This window comes from Barbus barbus (genome assembly GCF_936440315.1).
Source record: "Barbus barbus genome assembly, chromosome: 9".
In the NCBI taxonomy this organism is placed as follows: Eukaryota; Metazoa; Chordata; class Actinopteri; order Cypriniformes; family Cyprinidae; genus Barbus; species Barbus barbus.
Genome location: NC_136737.1, coordinates 19,302,934 through 19,318,422, shown reverse-complemented (window position 1 = coordinate 19,318,422; position 15,489 = coordinate 19,302,934). Strand labels below are relative to the sequence as shown.

The following is a 15,489-nucleotide window of genomic DNA, read 5'->3' as shown; positions in this document are numbered from 1 at the left end:
GCACAAAGGTGAGCCAGAAGAGTTTTGAAACTGTGTTTATGGACCGATGAGACAAAGATGAACCTTTATCTAAGTGATGGGAAAACAAAAATATGGAGAAAAAAGGGAACTGCAATGATCCCAAGCATACAGCCTCATCTGTAAAGCATGGTGGTGGTGGTGTCATGGCATGGGCATGCATGGCTGCCTCTGGAACAGGCCCTCTCAACTTTACTGATGACTTAATGCATGATGACCAGTGTATGATGAATTTGGAAGGGTACAAAACCATCTTGCCTACCAATTTTCAAGAAAATGCCATTGGCTGCATTAAAGGCTGGGAGAAGTATTTCAAAGGATGAGACCAAGAGTCTGGTGATGTCTATGGGTCACAGACTCACTGCTGTGATTGTGTGCAAGGGATCTGCAACTAAATAATAGCTTTTAATCTTTTATATCTGCCTTATGTTCAACTGTCCCAATACTTATGCTCACATCAATGAGTGGGATGAACTCTAAAAGTGCTGTTCTTTTTATTTGGTAAAACATGTATGTGTTGAAACGGCTAATAATAAAATGTGACATTCTGTAGTTTTGTCTCATATTCATCTTTTAATCATATTTGAAAATGTCTTGACTCCACAGCCAACAGAGCAATTTTGTCTCTGTTTCAATATTTATGGAGGGGACTGTATATATGTATGAGTGTATATATATATATATATATATATATATATATATATATATATATATATATATATATATATATATATATATATATATATATATATACACATACACACACACACACTTTTAATAAAATTAATACAATTAAATTTATTTTAAATAAAAAATGTAAAAATATGATTTAATTTAAAAAGACATTTCATTAAATACATAATTATAAAAATTTGAATTAAATAAAAAAATTGAATAACCCCACTTTATTTTATCAACAGGCAATTGAAGACTAATATCTGTTGTTCATCAATTTATATTATTAATCACTTTTAATTAAATTTAAATAGAATTTAATTCAACTTCTCATTGAAATAAGAGTAAATATAAATAAAATACATTTAAAATGGCATTATTAATTAAACTGAATTAAATTAATTAAAACTTATTATAATTACTAAAGTGTAAATAAAATGTATTTTATTATACAAATTAATACAAAAATGAATTAAATACTGAAATAAGTACTTGTGACTAGTGACAATAAAGGGCTACTACTACTACTACTAAATAATTACATAAAATTAAATATATTTAAATTAACATTAAACGTTTAAGTTAAATATAATTTTGTTAAATTAAAATGTAAATAAACATTTTACATATGAGAAAATTGACTTTTTAATGGCTAAGACTGAAATTAATTTATTTCAATTTAATATAAACATTTTCATTGCAGTTGAAAGCAAGTTTTATTTGCGTTGATGCTAATATAAAGTGTCAAAAATAAAACTAACAAACAAGACACAAAACAGAAATCAAATACACTCAGCTCTAAATGTTATGTTTGCTGCGCACTATTAACAAAACTCAATTTAAGATTCTATAAATTATATATAAAAATTGTTCCACCCTTTCAAAATTCCGAAACATTTTCAGGTTATCCAAGATTGTAAACCTTGATGAACTATATATTGGCGTTGATAAATCACAAATAAAAGCATACTGACACTACCACACAATTTGCGCAAACAGAAGTTAAATCTACTCAAAATACCAAAAAGTCAATAAATCATTTAGAGGATTTTTTTTATAGATTCCAGCTTTATGTAGTTCAAACAAATCAAAATTAGAAAAACAAGTGTCAAACAAAAAGGCAAATAAACAAACAATTGCGATTAAATGTTTACGATTAAACATTTACACAAACGTTTGAACATTTATGTAAGAACTTTGATCCAGAGCGACTCAAAGTGATTTAGATTTAATGTGGAAAGAAATACGGTTTACCTTTGCGTTCAGATCGTTTTTTGCGTCTTCTCTTGAACCTGCTGCGAACGAGGCAGTAATACGCGCCCATGCTTTGAGAGCAGCTCTGACTCTGAGCCATACCGCCGCACACTCACCGTCAACACGATCTCTGTCTCTGAAGTCAACTTCGACAGGAGTGAGGGTGAGACGGAGGGAAGGAGAGGGAGGAGTGCTCTGGAGAGGGAGGGCTGACGGTGGGATGTAACCTGCTGTGAACTCTGCTGCTCACTCCCTCACGTTACTGTCGTTTAACTCGTCTGAAACCAGCTTCGGCTTTTTCTTTAGTCAGATGCTTACAGAACATCATTTCAAGTTCAAGTTTATTTGTATAGCGCTTTTTACGATACAAATCGTTGCAAAGCAGCTATAATATATTTATATATTGCAGAACCTTAACATATTTAACTCATGGCAAAATTTGGTAATTCTGTATGTTGTCTGAGCGTTGGCATCCTCTGAGAGATTTAACTTACAGTTATCAACACACAACTGAACACTAATACCTATTGTTTGCCAATTGTTATTATTAGTCACCTTTTTACTACATTTAAATCAAGTTAATTACATGTCATTTAAATCAATTAAAATTCTCAAAGTAAGATTAAATAGTAAATGTAAATTGAATTTTATTTTTAAATAAATATTTATATATACTATATATATATTAAATAAATATTTTATATAAAATAATAGTGCAATTAAACACTATTCTTATTATTAATAGTTATCTTTATTTATTCAATTTAAATAAAATTTAATTGAATTTAAAATATTTAAGAATTGTATTTATTTGTACTTAATTTAACTTTACCAACACTGAAAAAAATTATTCCTTGAATTTACAAATTTTTTTTAAGGTAAGTGGTTCCAATCAATTTATTTTAGCTACATTTAAATAAACAAATTAAACTAACTTTCAACTAAATTTATTTAAATGTAGCTAAAAGAAATTGTTCGCAACCACTTACCTTAAAAAAAATTTAGTATCATTTTTTTCAGTGAACATGTCACTTAGACAAATATCTTTTATTCACCAATTCTTCTTATTAGTTACTTTAAAAAAAAAAAATTTAATAAATTAAAATCCTCATTGTAATAAAATTAAATATAAACAAAATTAATTTAAAATGACTAACTAAATTTAAAGTTTCATTATATTAAAATATAAATAGAATATATATTTTTTTTATTCAAATTGTTTTATTAATTTATTATATACATTCAATAGAAATACATTCATTAAAATTAAATACATTTGAATTAAAAATATAGAACTATTTTATCAAATCAAAATGTAAATAAATATTTTATTATTTACATTAATTAAACTACAATTGCATTTACTTTAATTCAATTTATTATAAAATTAATAAAAAATAATTCAATACCATTTTCATTGCATACAATTAAATCAACTTAAATTAACATTAAACACATTCAATGTATTTAATGTTTAAGTTTAAATAATTTGTTAAATTAAAATGTAAATAAATATTTAATCTGAACAAATTTTAAATTAACTAATTTTAAATCATTTTAATTCAACAAAAATGTATTGAATTTATTAATCTTTTGACAAAATAAAAGCTTTTATATAAAGTTACAAAACGTTGTACACTGTAAAAAAAATAGTTGTTTCAACTTAAAATAATTTGTTACCCCCGCTGACTTAAAATTTATAGTTTAGTCAACTAAAATATTCCAGTTGTCCCTTAAATTAACATTGAGTAACTTAAAATTTCTAATTATTTCAAGTTGAAACAACTTTTTGAAACAATTTCTTTTTATAGTGTTATGTGACCAAAAATGATATTTGAGTGAACAAGTTATTAACCTTTTAATTAGGCAGTACATAGCGACCTCCTTTTTCACACACACACACACACACACACACACACACACACGCACCTCACCTCACAATCACACATGGCTTCAGTCCCAGGAATTCACTCCTAAAAACTTAAACACACACAAAAAGTGTTCTTATACTAAATTCTGAAGGTCCTTGCAATTACGGTTACATAATTCAGTTTCTGATGTGTACATGTAAACAAAGCCCATTAAACATTTCACCCACAGTTACATTATGAGGCAAAAGGAAAGCAAGAGGTGGAGTCGGAGTAAATTGAAACTGTGACTAGCAAACCTCTGCCTCCCTCTGGTGGACATTCAGTATAACCACACCACAATTACTGTACCATCACACAACTCGCCAACAAATGCTTATCAGAGCAGCAGATTACTATACACTTGCAAATGAAGCTATATATGTGAAACCCACCTGTATATTTAGCCTCCTTTTCTTTACAAGCCTTACAGCGAGAGCTGAGATCTGTAACCAAAGAATAGAGATATCAGCATTTTCATATTTACAGCAGACACATCTTCACTGTAAATGAGATCTTATAAAGGACCAAACCTGCAATTAATCAATAAAATAAATAATTATAAGAACAAAAACAAGATACTAAATTAATATAATAAAACACATTATTTACATAAGCTATATAATAACAATAAAAAACATTTAAGTAATCACATTTAAGTATTTAAGCTTATTCCCATGTATTGCATTCTCTTATTTATATTATCCCATTTAAGCAAATTTAAGATGTAGTTTGAATGTGTTGATCAAACAGCATCTCTAGCTAAAAGCTGTAAACGCAGTGTAAACACAAGGCGAACTTCCCGCCAAATTACACTCGTGTCAAATCAGTCAGAACGTTCATAGAGCTGCGATGCTGGCCATTTAACAATGAAACAGACACACAAATACTTCCTTTAGATACACCTAAAGAAAACAAAATATCATAAACATTGTGCCTTTGCATTCAAGACAAAATTTACCACACGATACCGAACTCTTTACATTCTTAGTTTTCTTTATACATATATACATATATATATATATATATATATATATATATATATATATATATATACACACACACACACACACACACACACATATATATATATATATATATATATATATACACACACACATATATATATATATATATATATATATATATATATTTAAAAAAAAAAACTCTATCATGTTTGTCGCGTCACGCGATGTAGCCCCGCCCACCGCAAAATCTTATTGGTTAAAAATTCATTTTTTAACCAATGGTCTCATTTTTGCCTTCAACTGATTTACCTTCAAAAAACGCATACATTTGATTGCCACGTTATTTTAAATAAGATATTCTCAGTCAAACAGGCCTAACTAGGTAAAAAAAAAGAAAAAAAACGAGAATTATAAACTGAATAAGAGCTATTGTGGGGTCTTCGTGACTTGAGGCGGATCAGAGAAGAAGAAAACCTCAAAAAAAGCTTCAGGTATGATGTGCGGTTATTTGACATTTGCTTTGTAAAGGATTCAGGATGACCTTGTGTAATCATGTTACACCTAAAATAAGAACATCCACTGCCTTAACATCATGTTTGTGCATTTTGTGTGGGGCTTCATTGTCCTGAATGGGAACTGAAGTCCTAAATTGTCTTTTTCATTCAGACAGTCATCTGCATATGGAGCAGACATTAAAAGAGAACTGAAAAACCACTGATATTAAAAAAAAAAAAACATCTCACAGCCAACACAAACTGCTAATAGAGAAAACTAGACTGGAAAAGAGACCATTAAAGTAAGACTATTACTGTTACTTTAACTAACACCATATTAGGAGGAAAAACAGTGCTAGCAAACATCTTGAAAGATGAGCTCAGAGATGAGTTAAACTCACACACAATAAACCAGCACCTGCTGTGAAAAGAGCCCACATGTGTGAACACAAATACAAGGCCTGACATGACATTGTCATTGACTGAATAAAGGACACATACCGCCTGCCGAATTGTGCTGAATTTCTTTTGAAACATTGGTAAAACCTAAATGTTTAAGTGAGTTTAAGCAGTTAATAAAGAGTCAAAAATAAATTAACTAGTAAATATTAATAATAATAATAATACAAAATTAAAATCTAAAAAATAATACAAGAATACAAATTAAAATAAAACTAAAGTGCAGGCTAAATAAAATACATTTAAATAAATTTAAATCAAAAATTAAAATAAAAGCTATGTTTAAGTGAGTTTTAGCACTATTAATAAACAGCCACCAGCCTCTTATGAAACAGTAATGAAATTAAATGTGTCTTTATAAATAAAATACATGTAAAAATAAAAAATAAGAATTACAATTTTATATTTAAATTTTATTTTTAACACTTTTATTGCAGTAATATATCATATCACAATAAAAGTCTAATGTTGAAAATAAATTAAATTAAAATTTAAATATAAAATTTAAAAATATAAGTTAAATAAACTAAAAATAAATAAATGCAAGCTGCAATCATATGAAAAAAAACTAGCTCATGTACAAAATGTCTAGACTAATTAAACTTTCCTTTTGAGTCTTGAACTTATATGGACCACCATTTCAGCTACAAATGGTTGGATTTATGTAAATGTTTTTGTAGATATTACCATTTAACTGGGAAAAATAGTGATAGAATATTACATACATTAAAATTAAACCATTAAACCACCATTACAACTTGATGAAACTAACTCTTTCTCTCTCTCTCTCTCTCTCACACACACACACACACAAACTGCTGTATTGGAGGCAGGGCCCTGTTGAAATATTAAAAAGCATTTCCAGAGTCCCTTAACATTTTCTCATTATGTCAACATTCCTTGGTTAATTCTTTAAATAACCGAGCTCATAAAACTAGACCTTCAGCCTCAATCTGCAGACATTTAGCACATACGTAAGTGCTTTTATCAGAGCCCAGCCAAAACTCAAAATACCAAGACAAAGGACTCAAAATTAATATGTTTTCAAAGGATATGAGGTTATTAACTGTTGCCATACATTTACAACAACAAAACAAAACACTAAAATGAGTCTTGGTTGCAAAGCCCACAGGAGGAAACCTTCCCAGCATACATCATTTATGACTTGGCGCGGCAAACATGCAAATAATATTTCTTAACAATTCCCTGTGTAATCTTATCAGGTTGTGTATGGCCGCCTTTTGTTTGACATTCACAATTAAAGCTAAAAATAAACACAGCAGTACCCCGCAGTTCGACTCTGCAGTCGCAATTTAACTGCGCAAAACACACTAAGCCCCATTTACGAGATGAAAACAAGCTGCTAAAAACAACGTCTAATTAAACAAAAGCTGTTTTTTGTTTCCGAATCAAAATGTAACATCAAGAGGCACGTCAAATAAAATCACAGGGCTGAGTGTGAAAACATATTATTATTAAAAAATTTAATATTGGCAGTTGAATGTGCACACACACTGTGATGCTAAAGGAATATGGATTTTTTTTATTTTATATTTTTTTTTAAATAAAATAAAAACAAACAGTACAAAAAGAAGAATATAATATTAATTTAAATAATAACAATAATAATCATTTAAATAAACAACTAATATATATAAATAAATATAATAAAATAAATAATATTTGAAATAAAAAGTATTAAAAATATGAGATAAAATTTTTTAATTAAAATGTAAACAAAAAATACCTAAAAAATAAATTAAATACAATTTAAAAAAATAAATAATAATAATAATAAAAAAGGAAATTAAATAAAAACTTTTACTGGCTAATATGCACAAAATGATCTGAACAAACAATCATATTTTCCTTTTGATTCCTTGAAAGCGTTTTCTTTTTGTACAAATCTGCTTGTATGCACACAGTGATCTGTTAAATTAATATGAATATGATTCATAAAGTAGCTTTCCTTTTTCTAAAGAGAAAAAACACCATATTTATTGCTTCAGTTTCTAAAAAAGACAATAAACTACTCAAACTTAAAAGAGGATGGACAAATCTTATAGTGCTAAAAAACACTTCTATAAAACATACACATATATAATAATTTAATTTTAATAATATTTAAAAATATATTTTTAAAAAGTCTTAATTAAACAGGGCTTCTATAAAGATCAATTATTCAATTTGTGCAGGCAAACCACATAATTACTTAAAAAAATAAATAAAAAAATAAATAAATAAAAAGTAAATGTTTGCACATCCTTATTATAATCCAGGAAAAACAAGCTTGAAAACAAATGTCAAAAAAGTGGTTTGACCTACTCTAGAGAAATCAAATTAAAATGTTCCTGTTGAATAAGTTCACCGAGTTGGGCTCGTATCTGAAAAAAGGGACGAACTAATGTTTCGCTGTGTCAGCCACAAATGAATCTTATTCGTCAACTGTCAAAGAAATGCACACAATATCAATCTCACAATTAAAAAGATATTAATACCCCTCTAGAGACACATAGTTACCAGTTTATGTCAAAGTCATACACACAGTCTTAATTAAATAGCAGCTTCACAGAACTAGACCTAGAAAGATGCAGTCTTTCCAGTTTCCCACATCGTAGATAAACTAAACAGTCAAATCTTCTGTAATCCGTCTTTACTCAGCCCTCAGCTCCCAAAAACCTCATTTATTTGCTGTACAGATGGAGTCGCCTGACAGAAGATCATTAAAGACTGTGCATTGGAACTCACTGAGGTCTTCACAGACATTTTCAACATCTCACTAAATCAGGCTGTTGTCCCCACATGCTTCAAAGCTACCACCATCATTCCAGTCCCTAAGAAGTCATCTCCATCCTGCTTCAATGACTACCGTCCAATAGCACTCACTCCCATCCTCATGAAGTGCTTTGAACGGCTAGTCTTGCACCACATCAAGTCTGTCCTCCCCCCCTCCCTGGACCCCTTCCAGTTTGCATATAGGTCCAACCGCTCGACCGATGATGCCATCACCACTGCCCTCCACCCAGCCCTCACACATCTGGAGAAAAAAGACTCATATGTCAGGATGCTGTTCATAGACTTCAGTTCAGCATTCAACACAATCATCCCTCAACAGCTCACACACAAACTGGTCCAGCTGGGGCTCAATACCTCTCTGTGCAACTGGCTGTTGGACTTCCTGACCGGGAGACCTCAAGCAGTACGGGTCGGCACTAACACATCCAGCACCATCACACTGAACACTGGGGCCCCCCAAGGATGTGTGCTGAGCCCCCTCCTCTTCACTCTGCTGACCCACGACTGCACACCATCACACAACTCCAACATTTTCATTAAGTTTGCGGATGACACGACTGTGGTGGGTCTCATCAGCAACAGAGATGAGACAAACTACAGGAGTGAGGTGAGCCGCCTGGCCGGGTGGTGCAGTGACAACAATCTCTCTCTGAATGTGAAGACGACGAAGGAGATTGTTGTTGACTTCAAGTGAGTGCACACTCAGCATGCCCCTCTGACCATCAATGGTGCGACTGTGGAGAGAGTGAGCAGCACCAAGTTCCTGGGTGTGCACATCACTGAGGACCTCTCCTGGACTAACAACACTGTAGCACTGGGCAAGAAAGCACAGCAGCGTCTCTACTTCCTCCGCAAACTCAGAAGAGCCAGAGCCCCGGCCCCCATCATGTGCACCTTCTACAGAGGCACCATCGAGAGCATCCTAACTAGCTGCATCACTGTGTGGTATGGCGTTTGCAACGCATCCTGCCGCAAGTCACTTCAACGCATAGTGAGAGCAGCTGAGAAGATCGTTGGTGTCTCTCTCCCCTCCCTCCAGGACATCTACAGCACCCGTCTCACCCGCAGAGCCCTCCGCATTGCAGGTGATCCCACCCACCCGACACACAGCTTCTTCAGTCTGCTGCCATCAGGGAGGAGACTGCGGAGTCTCCAGACGAGGACCAGCAGACTGAAGGACAGCTTCATACATCAGGCTATCAGGGAGCTGAACTCCCTCCCGTCCTTGCCCCCCCTCCCCTCTTTCTCCCCCATTTAACACAGCAACACACTAGGAACTCTGACTCTGTGACACCTCTCTGACTCTAAGTTCTTTTGCACTACAAATATATCTACACAGTGTTTTTATTTAACTGGTTTTGCACTCTATCTGCCAGGCGCCTTATGCCACTTTATCGATCTAATTCTTATTTTTTTCTACAATATCCTCATTTGTACATCTGTATAGTTGTATGTACATATGTTTAAACTGTATTTATCTGTATCTGAACGTGTTTAATGTTAACTGTATGCACCAAGGGTCTGAGAGTAATGCAATTTCAATTCTCTGTATGTATGTGCTGTACATGTGGAAGAATTGACAATAAAGCTGACTTGACTTGACTTGACTAAAGCGATGGATTAAATCTTCTCTCTTGTAAAGCACTCAATAAAGATCACTGCTTCAATGGAAACGGTTTGTCACGCTTGAACAACAAAACCACAACTAATATTGTCTATAATTCAACCCACAGATTAGAAAAAATTTATAAAGCCACTGTAATGACCGCAGAAAGCTATCCGTTAGCATTAGCATTCTCATCCCCCTCAGCGATAGTTGCTCAAAATGTGAAATCTTCCACATAAAGTTTGACATATTTAGTACAAGAAACCTAAAGACTAACGCTTTTAGTGTTTTTGAGAGAAAATATACACTACAACAATGTAAAATTCAGAAAGAGTGTCTCTCACGCAACCCATGAGGCAAAAAACGATGATTCACGCTTCGTGACCTGATGATTCAGCTAGAGGCGCTTCATTTGTCTTTGCTAACAGCTGGCTCGTGACTCCAAAAAAACGATAAATTCACCTCATCATGAAGAGAAGAGCCACTTCATTCAACACATAGACTCACGCGAAACATCCACCTGCTGTAGCGCTGTGTTTTATGAAGATGATATTATTCAGATCATCTGCTTCTGGTTGATTAATTAGCTTCAGTTATTAACCAAAGGGTCAGGGTTTGTTTAATTAGATGCTGGAACTACATCACATTTTACACCGTTTTCATTACTGTATTCACCAAAAAGTACAGTATACTTCTAGAGCGCACTGCATGGTGCAGTGTATCCCACAATGCAATGTGCTTAACCTGTTTTCAATGCGAAAAAATCAACTACAAGCATCAGCCAATGATCTAGGAATAGTTGACCCAAAAAAGATTCACTCTCAGGCCATGCAAGAAGTTTCTTTATGGGAACAAATTTGGAGATATTTACTGTTGCATTGCATCACTTGCTCAGCAATGGATCCATTGAAGTGAATGGGTGCCATCAGAATGAGAATCCAAACATCTGATAAAAACATCACAATAATTCACAAGTAATCCACACCACTCCAGTCCATCAATTAACATTGTGAAGTGAAAAAAAACAACTGTTTATGATGATGTTATCATCTTCAACCCGTTACTTAATATTAATATGGATAGAGTCTCCCATCCGTAATTTTTCTTTCCAGTGAAAAAGTCATCTCTTCTGAATCAGGAGAGAAATATGCACAGATCCAGCACTGTTTACGCCCTGGATTTGTTTCCTATAAACACGCAGCTTTTAACTTTATTATTTAAAATAATATTTACTTTTATTTGACATTAATTGATTGAACTGGAGCGGTCGTTTGGATTGCTTGTGGATTATTGTGATGTATTTATCAGCTATTCTGACTCTCATTCTGACGGCACCCATTCACTTCAATGGATCCACTGGTGAGCGAGTGATGTAATGCTACATTTCTCCAAATCTGATTAAGAAGCAAATGCCGAATGCACTTTTGGCAAATGCAGGCTGGGACATATGTATGTATATACTAAAATTAATTAAAAAATTAATATGAATTGGATATGAAAATACATAATAAAAAAACAACTACAACACACTCACCAATAAACTCATGGTTAGTTTCCAGCATAAGAGTGCAGCAAACACATGACAAACAGGTGGAATGAACCAGGAAGAGGAAACCAACAACTGAGACAAAAAAAAAAGTGTTTTTCGAAATAAAAGACATGCATACGCTGATGTTAAGAGGTCATAAAATTGTTAAGTATTTAATGGTCAAGAACAGTGGGCAGATTCACTTTAGGACAAACCAGGACAAAAACTACAAGACATTGATGCGAAGATGGAAACTGTTGTAAAGTATAGATTGTTAAATATGTTAATATCATGACAGCATTAAATAATAATTATGAATAAAACATTTAAACTGAAAATTTATATAACCACATAGAAAATATTACATTAAATATCTAATAATGTTATATTAAATCATAAAAATACTGCAATTTTTGCAGTGCCTCTTTTTTATCATTTTGCAAAATTAAAAAAGCAGATTTTGCACAGAGCATGGCTACTATTGCACTCCTAATCTACTGAGCCTGTTTATATTAATGTGGCTTAAGTGCAATTTGTGATATGGAAATAGAAAACTTTAGTATATTCCCATCCTAACTCTAAACTGATGTGAAACGGACTGCTGTTCAGCAATTCAGTAAGATCATCTAACCAAATGCAACTTCTGCTAAAGAGCTCTTATGAAAGATCAAGGTTTGGCACACTGCCTGATCTCTGGCTTATGTTTGCTAAAACTGAACATCCAACTAAACACTGAAAGGAACCCAGTCAAATATATTAATAAAACATTAAAATGCTCCGATCTCTGTATTCTGCTTGACTTTTGTGCGTTTTTATTTTTTTCTTTCATTTTAATCAAACCAGGCTCAATTCCATGTCTTTGCGCCCCTCATTTCTTTACTTGCAGAATTCATACTCGCCCGGGCAAGTGGTTTAGATTGTTGTTCTTTAAACAAACTATGATTGGAATCCAAACAAAAGGAACAAAGCTGTTTTCAGCGTCAGTATAGAACAGCGACAGAGACTTAGTTCAAAGAATATTTGTATTTATCACAACTGGCGTCCTTAAATTAACGTGCCCCTATATTATATGCTGTTATACATAATATTATATTATGACTTTATTTTTTCATTTAATCAAAATTTAATTTTTATATGTATGTTTTGTATGTAAATATGAAAATAATATATAATAAAAAATATGATATATATACACACAAAGTTATATATATATATATATATATATATATATATATATATATATATATATATTACAATTAATATAATAAAACTAAAATATTTTCATTATGAATAACAACCAAAAACCTTCTTAGGCAACAAAAAAGGTTTGGGCTTTTAAATTAATGGTTACACTTTATTTTAAGGTGTCCTTGTTACAGTGTAATTATATATTTAAGTACTGAGTAATATTAATTAACTATATTACTACTTACTATATGGTTAGGATTAGGGTTTGGTTTAGGGTTACTTGCATGCAATTATGCATAATTTAATTGTTATTATAATAGTAAGTACATGTAACGTGTAACAAAGACACCTTAAAATAAAGTGTTACCAAATTAATATCATAATGTAATATGACTATTATTATTATTTTAAACGTACTAAAATACACCATAACTTAAATCATTGGCATGTGTAATCTCAGGTGCATGTGTAAAAAAATTTATAAAATAAACGTTCATAACAGTAACCAACTGCTGGCCCTCATGAGAGACAAAAGCAGTCGGGACAGATGCTCCTTTGACTTGGGGGTCCAAAAACTCATCAATCAGTCCTGGTCCACCATACATGTGGTTGCAAGTCAGTTTGTCTGGTTAGTAATTTGAATAACACAAAACATAATCCAGCACATCAGTATCTGTAGGCTATTTGACCATAAGTCGTATCTGAAGCTCGTGGACCAATGGATGCTGAACTGCGGATAAGGGACCATTCATTAATATTTATCATTATTTATCCGATACAGGGATCGTGTAGAATTTGTAAAGCACACGATAGTGTAAATTGAAAGCACTACATATATAATTTTGTCCGTGAATAAATGTGAATATTACTCACAGTGTGATTTTGGGTTGATATCCTGGGCTGAGATGAATCCTGATGAACAAAAAGCGTCCAGTGAACACCACGAAATCAAAGGTAAATGCTAAATAAAAGATAAATGAATCGGTTAGAAAGCGGGCATGCCGTTTTTCTCGACACCCGTTGAATTAAGGCACGCGGAGCATCACAGCATATCACAACGCGAGTCATTTAATTATGCGCGTTTGCGTCTGAGAGGAGAATACTGCGACGTAAAGGAGTACTACCCGATCCGGACACCTGATTGGCCAGAGGGTGGGCGGGCTCTTCTAATCTCTGTCGTTTGATTGGAGCATCAGAGCTCGACAGGCAAAATTCTAGCGCTGATTGGTCAGAGAGACGGTCGTATGGTTTCATTTATACGGAGAAATTTACAGCGACATAAAACTACTAAAATGAAGCATCAGGAAAAAAAAAGACTGTTTAGAATAGATTGTAAGATATATACATATATATTGTGTAATATATTTTAATTTTATACATATCATAGGTATAGGCTACTTAACCATTATGGATATGTTAGTATCTATCATAGTTAAAGATACATAGATAGATGCCAGTTTTTAAAGAAGTCAAGTTGAATCATTACCGACATATTTTATCGTCTCTTAATGTTTTTTTTTTTGCTTCTTTTGCATTCTTCTTAGAAAATAATATTTTATGTAGCATTAGCTATATTTATATATTATACACACGTAAAAATAGCAGAATGTATACATACATTTGTATTTATATATAATTTTTTTTAAATACATTTAAATATTTTTATTTAGGCTATTTATTTTTTTATTTATTCGAATGTTTAGTTATTTATATATAAAATAAAATATTTATTTATATAATTAGTTAGTGTGACTGACCAGCCAAAAGTAACACCAGACGCAATTTTCACCGTGACGCACATTATACTTTTATGCAAAATTGGATTTGAAAAATAAACACTTTTCTTTTTTAGTATTTATAGATGGCACTTCTTGGATTATTTTATATTTGAATCCAAATGTGCGTAAACAAACAAATAAGCAAACAAACAAATAAATACATTTTATATTTAAATAAAAGGATAGAACTTTACAGACAAATATTTTTTATATTAAAAAATACATACATTTGAGACTAATGAATAAAGGCTTGTCGTGGTTCCTGACCCCGAGTGTGTGTGCGTGTGAGACACAGAGAGAGAGAGAGAGAGAGAGAGAGAGAGAGAGAGAGAGAGCGAGAGAGAGAGTGTGTGTGTGTGTGTGTGTGTGTGTGTGTGTGTGTGTGTGTGTGTGTGTGTGTGTGTGTGAGATAGAGAGAGTGTGTGTGTGAGAGAGAGAGTGTGTGTGTGTGTGTGTGTGTGAGATAGAGAGAGTGTGTGTGTGTGTGTGTGAGACGGAGAGTGTGTGTGTGTGTGTGTGTGAGAGAGAGAGTGTGTGTGTGTGTGTGTGTGTGTGTGAGAGAGTGTGTGTGTGTGTGTGAGAGAGATAGAGAGAGAGAGTGTGTGAGAGTGTGTGTGTGTGAGAGAGAGAGAGAGAGAGTGTGTGTGTGTGTGTGTGTGTGTGTGAGTGAGAGAGAGAGAGAGAGAGAGAGAGAGAGAGTGTGTGTGTGTGTGAGATAGAGAGAGTGTGTGTGTGTGTGATAGAGAGAGTGTGTGTGTGTGTGTGTGTGTGATAGAGAGAGTGTGTGTGTGTGTGTGACGGAGAGTGTGTGTGTGTGA

General features: G+C 32.7%; 1 protein-coding gene across 6 annotated transcripts in view; it reads right to left on the bottom strand.

The window, feature by feature from the left end:
- Positions 1 to 13,983, bottom strand: part of adarb1a (adenosine deaminase RNA specific B1a) — a 29,451-nt gene extending 15,468 nt beyond the window's left edge. For all 6 annotated transcript variants that reach the window (XM_079424693.1, XM_079424690.1, XM_079424691.1 and 3 more), the window contains exons 1-2: positions 13,767 to 13,983; positions 4,250 to 4,300 (exon numbers count right to left, since the gene is read on the bottom strand). The gene's annotated coding sequence lies outside the window, so the exon portion shown is untranslated. The remainder of the gene's footprint in view (positions 1 to 4,249; positions 4,301 to 13,766) is intronic.
- Between the last annotated feature and the right edge of the window lie 1,506 nt (positions 13,984 to 15,489).